A 7420-nucleotide genomic window follows, 5' to 3' on the forward strand; every position below is an offset into this window, starting at 1 on the left:
CAGCTGCCAAGGGAACCCACACAAAGCTCAGAACTCTTCCCTAAACTTCAGATATGCCCCTGCAATGTACCTGAAGAACACTCGGTCACCCCACCTTAAATTCAACATGTCTAGTCAATCCCAACTTATCCATACAAGCCTTTCTCCTTCCACAACCATTTCTCCCCTGCTAAGGTTGGAAATTTAAGATCCACCTCTGACTTCTCTTGTTACTCTACAGCCAGTCACCAGTCTCTGCCATTTTGCCTGCAAAACTCCTCATTTTTCCACTTCTACTTTCACCAGAAATTTAACACCACATAGATAATTCATTAGCTTTCTTTTAAATCTCCTGGTATCCAAGTTCTACCTGCTCCAATCCCAAGTGCAAGCCCAACACTTTCAGTGACTTCTCAGCGCTTCTTATTCTAACACATCAAGACCTTCAAACTGTCATCCCAACCCATCCATTCTGAACATCTCCTTTGCCTCACTCTGCTGGGTTCCACTGGGAACACCAGAGAGGTCAGGTGGAGATGCTCACCAGTCACCATACCTGGGCTGCTCCATGACAGCCACCATGGCTACTGAAACAAAAGTAAGTTAGGACAAAAAAATGCATCTCCCAGTTGTCCTGGCCACTTTTGAAGTGCTTAGTAGCCTCCTGTAGCCATAGTTATTTTAGCACAGACACAGAACATCTGCTTCTACTGGAGAGGGTTGCTCCAGCCTCATCAGCACCCATGCTGATCTCCCTAGCACTCTGTGCCCAGAAGTGTCTCCATCCTACCTGTGCAAAACCATGTGTCCCTCATATCAGAGTGATCTTCTCATAAGCTGCAGCACAGTTCACTCCTACATTACCTTGTTATAATTCTTACAATGTTGTTGCATTTAAGTTTTCATTATTGTGTCTTAAATTATTGTGCCTCATAGAACTAACAAATATTCATTGAATAAATTAAGAACATGTACTTATTACAATACCACACCAAAATTACCAAACATGGGTGTATTTAATATTCCTCCTTCATTAAAAATGATGTTTTCCTTTGCTCTAAACAAATGATCTTGCATTTAGCTAAACGAATAATTTAATGCCCAATTATAATAGTTCAGATAGTTAATTCTTTTTGTTGTGGTGTTTGAAATTGAAAGGAAAAAGCTATACAAGTTCTGAAATATTTCCACTTTACATAAGTGTACCAAAAAGAAACCACAAAAGATAGACCAGGACAGAAAAATGAATGAATAGTATGAGTAACTATATCTGAAATTGAGGAAAAAAATATCAATAGTAGACTAGTCCTAAAATTAGGAGAAACTATAAATATAGCTTTAAAAATTTTGTATGAAATATATCTTTAAAATATATAATAAACATATTTATATTTATAAATATATATATATATAAACATACATAAATAAAATATATTTTCAAATCAAGAGTCTTATATCCCACTTTTCAAATATGACTGAATATTTACATCTTGAGATCAAAATCACACATATACATAATTTATACTTGTATGTATATGTGCTCTTTCTTTAAATTCAGGTCTCTTGTCCAAAAAAAAAAGTTAAGAAACCAATCCACTATACCACAGGTCTGGGTTCTTGAAAAAGGATAAAGCTCCTTTTCCAAACACCAAGAACCAAGCAGAAAAGATTTGGGAGAATCACACCAGGTAGACTCCTCAGACCTTAAGAGGATAGGAAGCTTTATTTTTAAGAGAGTCTTCTCTGAAGTTTTTAGTTGATGAGAAAACTGGCAAAGATGCTCCATTATTCCAATACTGCACTTCCAGTGACTTCTGAGGTACCATTTATGAAAGCTTTTGCTCTTTCTATCCAAGAGATCTAAGTCCCTTATGCAACTGCATATTCTACAGCCTGTTTATTTCTGCAAGTCAGTCAGCAACAGAAGTAAATGTTACTTTTTTGCATATAAAACTAACTACTATAAAACTGACATTACCTTAAGGCACACATCAATGAAGAATTTAACTTAGATGGTAAGTAGTACATGCTATTTACAGCTATCTTTCTTTTCTTTGTAAAGGATGCTACAGGTTTTAAGTGTTAAAAATACTTTAGGTATTTTTCCCTGAAATCAAATAAGAGATCATCTCATCAGACTGAGTATTTGTCTACCAGATAACAGCAGAAAAGGCAGATACGGAGTCAAGAACTTTCAGTTTGAGGCAATGCCCCTGTTTCCAAAGCACACCCTGCCATCATGGTACCAACAATTAAAGCCACATACAAAGAAGTACCAGAGCACTTCTACCTCACAGTTGCTTTATGACTTCATACCAATTTTCTCTACCATTTTACAATTAAATTATCCTTTTTCTTCTCACACATTTCCAACTCTCTCCCTAGTGCCCCCTAGCCCTTCTCTAAAGACCCCAAACTTCAGATTTTGGTGGAGAATGTGATCTGCTTTGGGGAGTCTGCAGGAGTTTCATGTATCCCTATGTCAGAACTGTCTGGTATAATCTGAAGTTTGTACAACCTTGGAGCTCCCATTTTCCAATAAGGTCCCATTGATTAAATTAGACATAGGGTTTTTCTTTTCCATTTATAGAAGGGAAGAAAAATATCAATTTCAACATGGAGAAACAAATATCTGTCAGGCTTGATTTCTATTTAGCTCAATGAGTAGGTCTAAACTGTCAGTATCATGCCAAATAAAAACTCATCTACCCTCCCTTCACCCAAGCTCTACTGGACATGCTCAGTCCAAAACTCAGAAATTTAGGGAGGGTGGAAGAAAAAAACAAACAAGAGGAACACCCTGTCCTCATATATAAACATACCACCATGGTAACCACACAATGCCTATCTGGGTGCATTAGATGCAAATCAAAATCATGCACAACCACAATCATGGAATCCTAATTGGAACAAGTTATTCTATGTATGTATAATATTTCAAAATATACTCTACTATCGTGTAAATAATAATTATAATAATTATAATAATAATAAATAATGCTCAACAACAGTAGGCGGATCCGGGGTTGGCTTTCCTGCTTGTAAACACTACATGGGTAACTTTAGACAAGCAGGTCATCTTCTCTCAGCCTCACACTGCTCATCTCGACATGAGCCATCTGGATTAGAAAGCCTTTAAAGCAACTTTAAATATCAAACATTTCTAAATAGGCAGTCAAGAGTCAGTGTTTATGAAAGCGCCTGGCAAGACAGTCCCATGGATGTACTTCACCTGAAGTATCATGCACTGGGGCTGCATAAGTATACACAAACTCACCAGGACATGGACGTTTTTGGATGGGAGGATGGAAGAGAAGATTCAGGACTCTTGGTTTAGCCAGATTCTTAAACGGTCCACCGCTCCATTCAAAAAGCTGAGAACAAGTGAAAGGTAAGACATTAAACAAAAGAATATTCAAACATTTACCCAAAAAATCCCCAAGGAATTTGCAATGAACTAGTCTTACCTCAAGATGCATGTATAACCACTCAGGAAAAATAGGGTAATGTCAATGAGATAAACTGAACTACTAGAACTTTCTTCATAAGTACCCATTATCTTGTGATTATACAATAAAACTCAAGAAAAGCAGCAGGAATTATACAGAAAAGGTGAACTAAAAAACTAACTGAGCTTTGAAATACGTTACTTCTATGTCAGATTTTTTCAAATTACGTGTTGGTTAGATAAATATTAAAATTACTTTTCTGTTTTAAACATTTATGAGGGGACAATAGAAGACAGCCCCAAAAAAGAACAAGAGGGAAAATATGTCTAGAGGCCTAAAAAGTAAGACAAGTCATGTCTACACTAGCATAGTAAAGCACCACCACACAATGCCTGACTGGGTGCTCTAGATGAAAACCAAAAGCACAGCTAAGGCTGTAGGTCTGGAGTCAGGCTACCTTGTCTGGATCCCAGTTAAGATGATACATCATAATCACTCACTAGTTATGAACCTAAGGGAAGACAACCAACTGTTCTGGCCTCAGTTTATCTGTAAAATGTGACAATAGCTCTTAGGGGAAGTTTTGAGGCTTAAAACTATTAAAAATAATGCCTAGCATGGCCCGTGGTGAAAATTTTATGAAAAAGTACAATTATTTCTCTTACCCCATGCTGTAAAACAAATTAGAATCCATGACATTAATGACAAATAAGATCTACAGAAAAGTCAACCTCATTTTATCCACTAGCTTTGACTGTCACTTCCAAACTGTGTTTTAACTAGAGCACTTAAATTAACCAGTATATGTCTGTCTCCTTCAACATCCCAAATTCACTAGTAGAGGAGACAAGAGAGAAGAGAGGGGAAGGTCCTCGGGAAGCACTATCTAGACCTTTCTATGACGATGGAACTATCCTATATACACACTGCTCAATATGGAAGCCACGCGTCACGTGTGGCTATTGAGCACTTAAAATATTGGCAGTGCTGAGAAAAAATTTAAATTTAATTTTAATTCATTTAAACAAATAACCATATGTAACTATGGGGCTACTTTACTAGACTACATGGCCACAGATGATCCATAAACTAAAAAAGGAACCTAAGAAATTTGAGCAAAAGCAAGGATCTTCTTTTCCTAAATTGCTTATATGTTCAATACAAATATCTTTGTGTTTAACAGCGATCTGGTCACTGATGAGTTAGACAAATACCATGTCAACTCATGCATCAATACAGTGCAAACTCAGTGCTAATGAAAGGATCAGAGATAAAGAAGTATGTGGTTCTTTGATATTGTAGAAGGTCCCTAAGGCCAAGTTAAATTCAAGCTCATGTAAAGCATGATTCCATACACAGACCAGATCTGCAAAGGGCCAGCACCAAAGCACTTGTTTCTATACAACTAAGGGGAAGCTACTTGATCAATGCACACTGAACATCTCTGCATTTATCTTCAATTTTTCCCTCAGAAATTCATAGTTCTGTAAGGTTTTCCCTCCTCTAGAAACACCAGTGTTCTTGGCTATCTTGGCCTTTCCATTATGAACAAAATAAATGTACCACACATGTCGAAGTATAATGCCAGACTCCTGCTTAGCTGCCCCTGTAATATGGTTTTATTATGATGACTGAATTAATAGGCTGACATCATACAGCTTCACAGGCTGATCCCATGTCATCCTGATGTATCACTTTGTACCACTTCAGTACTGTAAATCAGTTAAGATCTCAAGCAAATTGAAAAGGCTGGTAATGATGCTTTCTCTGTCATCTTTGTAGACTCTACATTATACACAACTTACATTATTTATAAAGCTTCAGCGATGCCTCCATTAGCCTTGTAAGATTACCCAAATGAGTTCTTTTATACACTCACAACTTGGCCTTAATTATGTAGGCTACTGCAGCTTAAATATGCTCCTCTAATTACATTCATTTATTCTTTTTCAAATTTACCAATTATTAAATTTTACCTTGAACCCAGAATTGCTAAAAATAAAAATTACAAACTGAATTTTTATTTTTAACTAAAAATGTAAATGTTGCTTGAAAAAGGAGACTTACTTCCTCTAATTTTTTAATGAACTTAGCAGAAAAAAATTACTTAAGTCTCAAGAGGTCTAAGAGGTTAACATTGTTAATTGCTTTCCCCAGAGATGGCATCTCACAGTTATCTTCAGGGAGTGTTTTACAAAATCGCATGTGCCTCAAAAGAAAAGCCTCTGCTGCAGTAGTTTTGAGATCTGGCCAGCTCTGTTCCTGCTGCCTCCCTGAAAAACATCAAGGAAATGTGCTCCCTTTAAGCCTGCACAGGCATTCAGCAACCAGAAAAGCGGGTCCCCATAAGTCTCTCACACCCACCGCCCCACCTTCCTCCAGAAACAACGCGAGAAACACTAAGACGGGTGCAGAGTAAAGAAACGCCTCAGGTGCAGTGAGGCCAAAGAATCCAGTAAAGGGGAAGGGATGAGAGGACTAGGAGACGCTGGGGGTTGTTGGTGGAAGAGGGGGGAATTACACACTGCTGCCAACACTTTGGATAAATCGAGAATTTCAGTGCAAGCTTTCCCCGACATGGACCCCAAAGAGGCCGGTGGGCACGGAAGGGAAACCTTGCAGAAAGCCAGGGAGCAGGGCACCAGGCGTCCCCCTCCTGGGCACACCGTTTGGCGGGGGCGGAAAGGGCAGTGCCCGCCGAGGTCCTCCCACCCCTGCGAGGGTGGACAGACCTGCGCGGGACACCATTGGCTGCAGACAGCGCACGGGCCTCCGTAGGGCTGCGGAAAGGGAAAGAGAAACATGGAACCGGAGAGCTGCAACCCGACAAAGTGGCGCGGGGAGCTGGAGGCGGGGCAGGAGGGGAGGCAAGTTGGCAGGTCTGTACCTGGAGCAGCATGGAGGCGTTTTCATAGGGAAGCGCCCCTCCCGCAGCCCGCATCCGTCTGAAGGGAGACCATGGCGCTGGGAGGCCCCGGCCGCCAGTAGAGGGCGGGAACACGCGTGTTTTTGCTTTTACCCGCCTGGCGGCGCGCCCTGCGCGAACGCAGAAGTGGTCAAGCAAGCGGGGTCCCTCCCCTCGCCTGGGCCGGGGATCAACCGCTGAGTCTCTCCTCCGCGGGTCCAGAGCCTGGATTGAACTGGTTGCGCAGGTGTCTGGGGGTTGGAGCCGCCCACTGTTCTTTCACGTGCGCACTTGCGCATGCGTGCAGGTCGCTCCCCCAGGCATCCTCTTCAAATTCCGGGCCCAGTGGGCAGACAGCGCAGGGGAGCGGCGGGAACCACCGCCCCCAGTCCCCAGGCCCATGCTCACGCCCAGCTCTTTCCAAGGAGTAGAAAAAGCACACTGGCTTTCTGGCTTTCCCAGCCTCTACTCTAGTCCGGGTGGAGCAGGTTTGGTGCAGTATGTGCAAATCAGGCTTGCTGTGCTGTGTTTATTTCTGACATGGTGCTTAACACATCACATCCACCTTGAGCACTAATCTTCCTTAGAACTGCAGATCACATTTTCTCACTCCCCTTTTATGTCCCATTTTTATTTCCCCTCATTCTCTCCGCAAAGATTTGCAGCCCCAAAAGTTGCTTGTGTTCAGAATTGGATAGCCTATTAACTATTGCAAACCTGAAGTCCATAAATGCATTTCCTACTCAGGATTCAATGGTTTGAGCAGGGCCCTGTTGTTTCAAACTAATGACAGAAGCCACAAGGAGATAGCGGTTCATACTCTAGTTGTTTGGTCCAATTTTTACGACCTTTTAGATGTCACAAACGCCTTCAGAACATAAATAAAATTCTGTCTACCTGATTTACATAGACATTGAAAAGACGTTTGTCTAAGAATCAACTTTTTTCATAGCCAGTTTCTGAAAGCTGGAATGGAATCTTGAATAATTACCATAAATGTTGAGTTGTGTTTAGAGAAGGATTATTCTGAGGAGTAAATTTTATATGAACCCAAAAAAACCATTCCAGCAACATTAACATCAAAAAC

General features: G+C 40.6%; 1 long non-coding RNA gene across 1 annotated transcript in view; it reads right to left on the reverse strand.

Moving 5' to 3' along the window:
- LOC124973057 (uncharacterized) overlaps positions 1-6523 on the reverse strand; it is a 29589-nt gene extending 23066 nt beyond the window's left edge. The window contains exons 1-2 of the long non-coding RNA XR_007106609.1: positions 6316-6523; positions 3257-3353 (exon numbers count right to left, since the gene is read on the reverse strand). This is a non-coding gene — a long non-coding RNA (uncharacterized LOC124973057). The remainder of the gene's footprint in view (positions 1-3256; positions 3354-6315) is intronic.
- Between the last annotated feature and the right edge of the window lie 897 nt (positions 6524-7420).

Source organism: Sciurus carolinensis (genome assembly GCF_902686445.1).
Source record: "Sciurus carolinensis chromosome 14 unlocalized genomic scaffold, mSciCar1.2 SUPER_4_x, whole genome shotgun sequence".
In the NCBI taxonomy this organism is placed as follows: domain Eukaryota; kingdom Metazoa; phylum Chordata; class Mammalia; order Rodentia; family Sciuridae; genus Sciurus; species Sciurus carolinensis.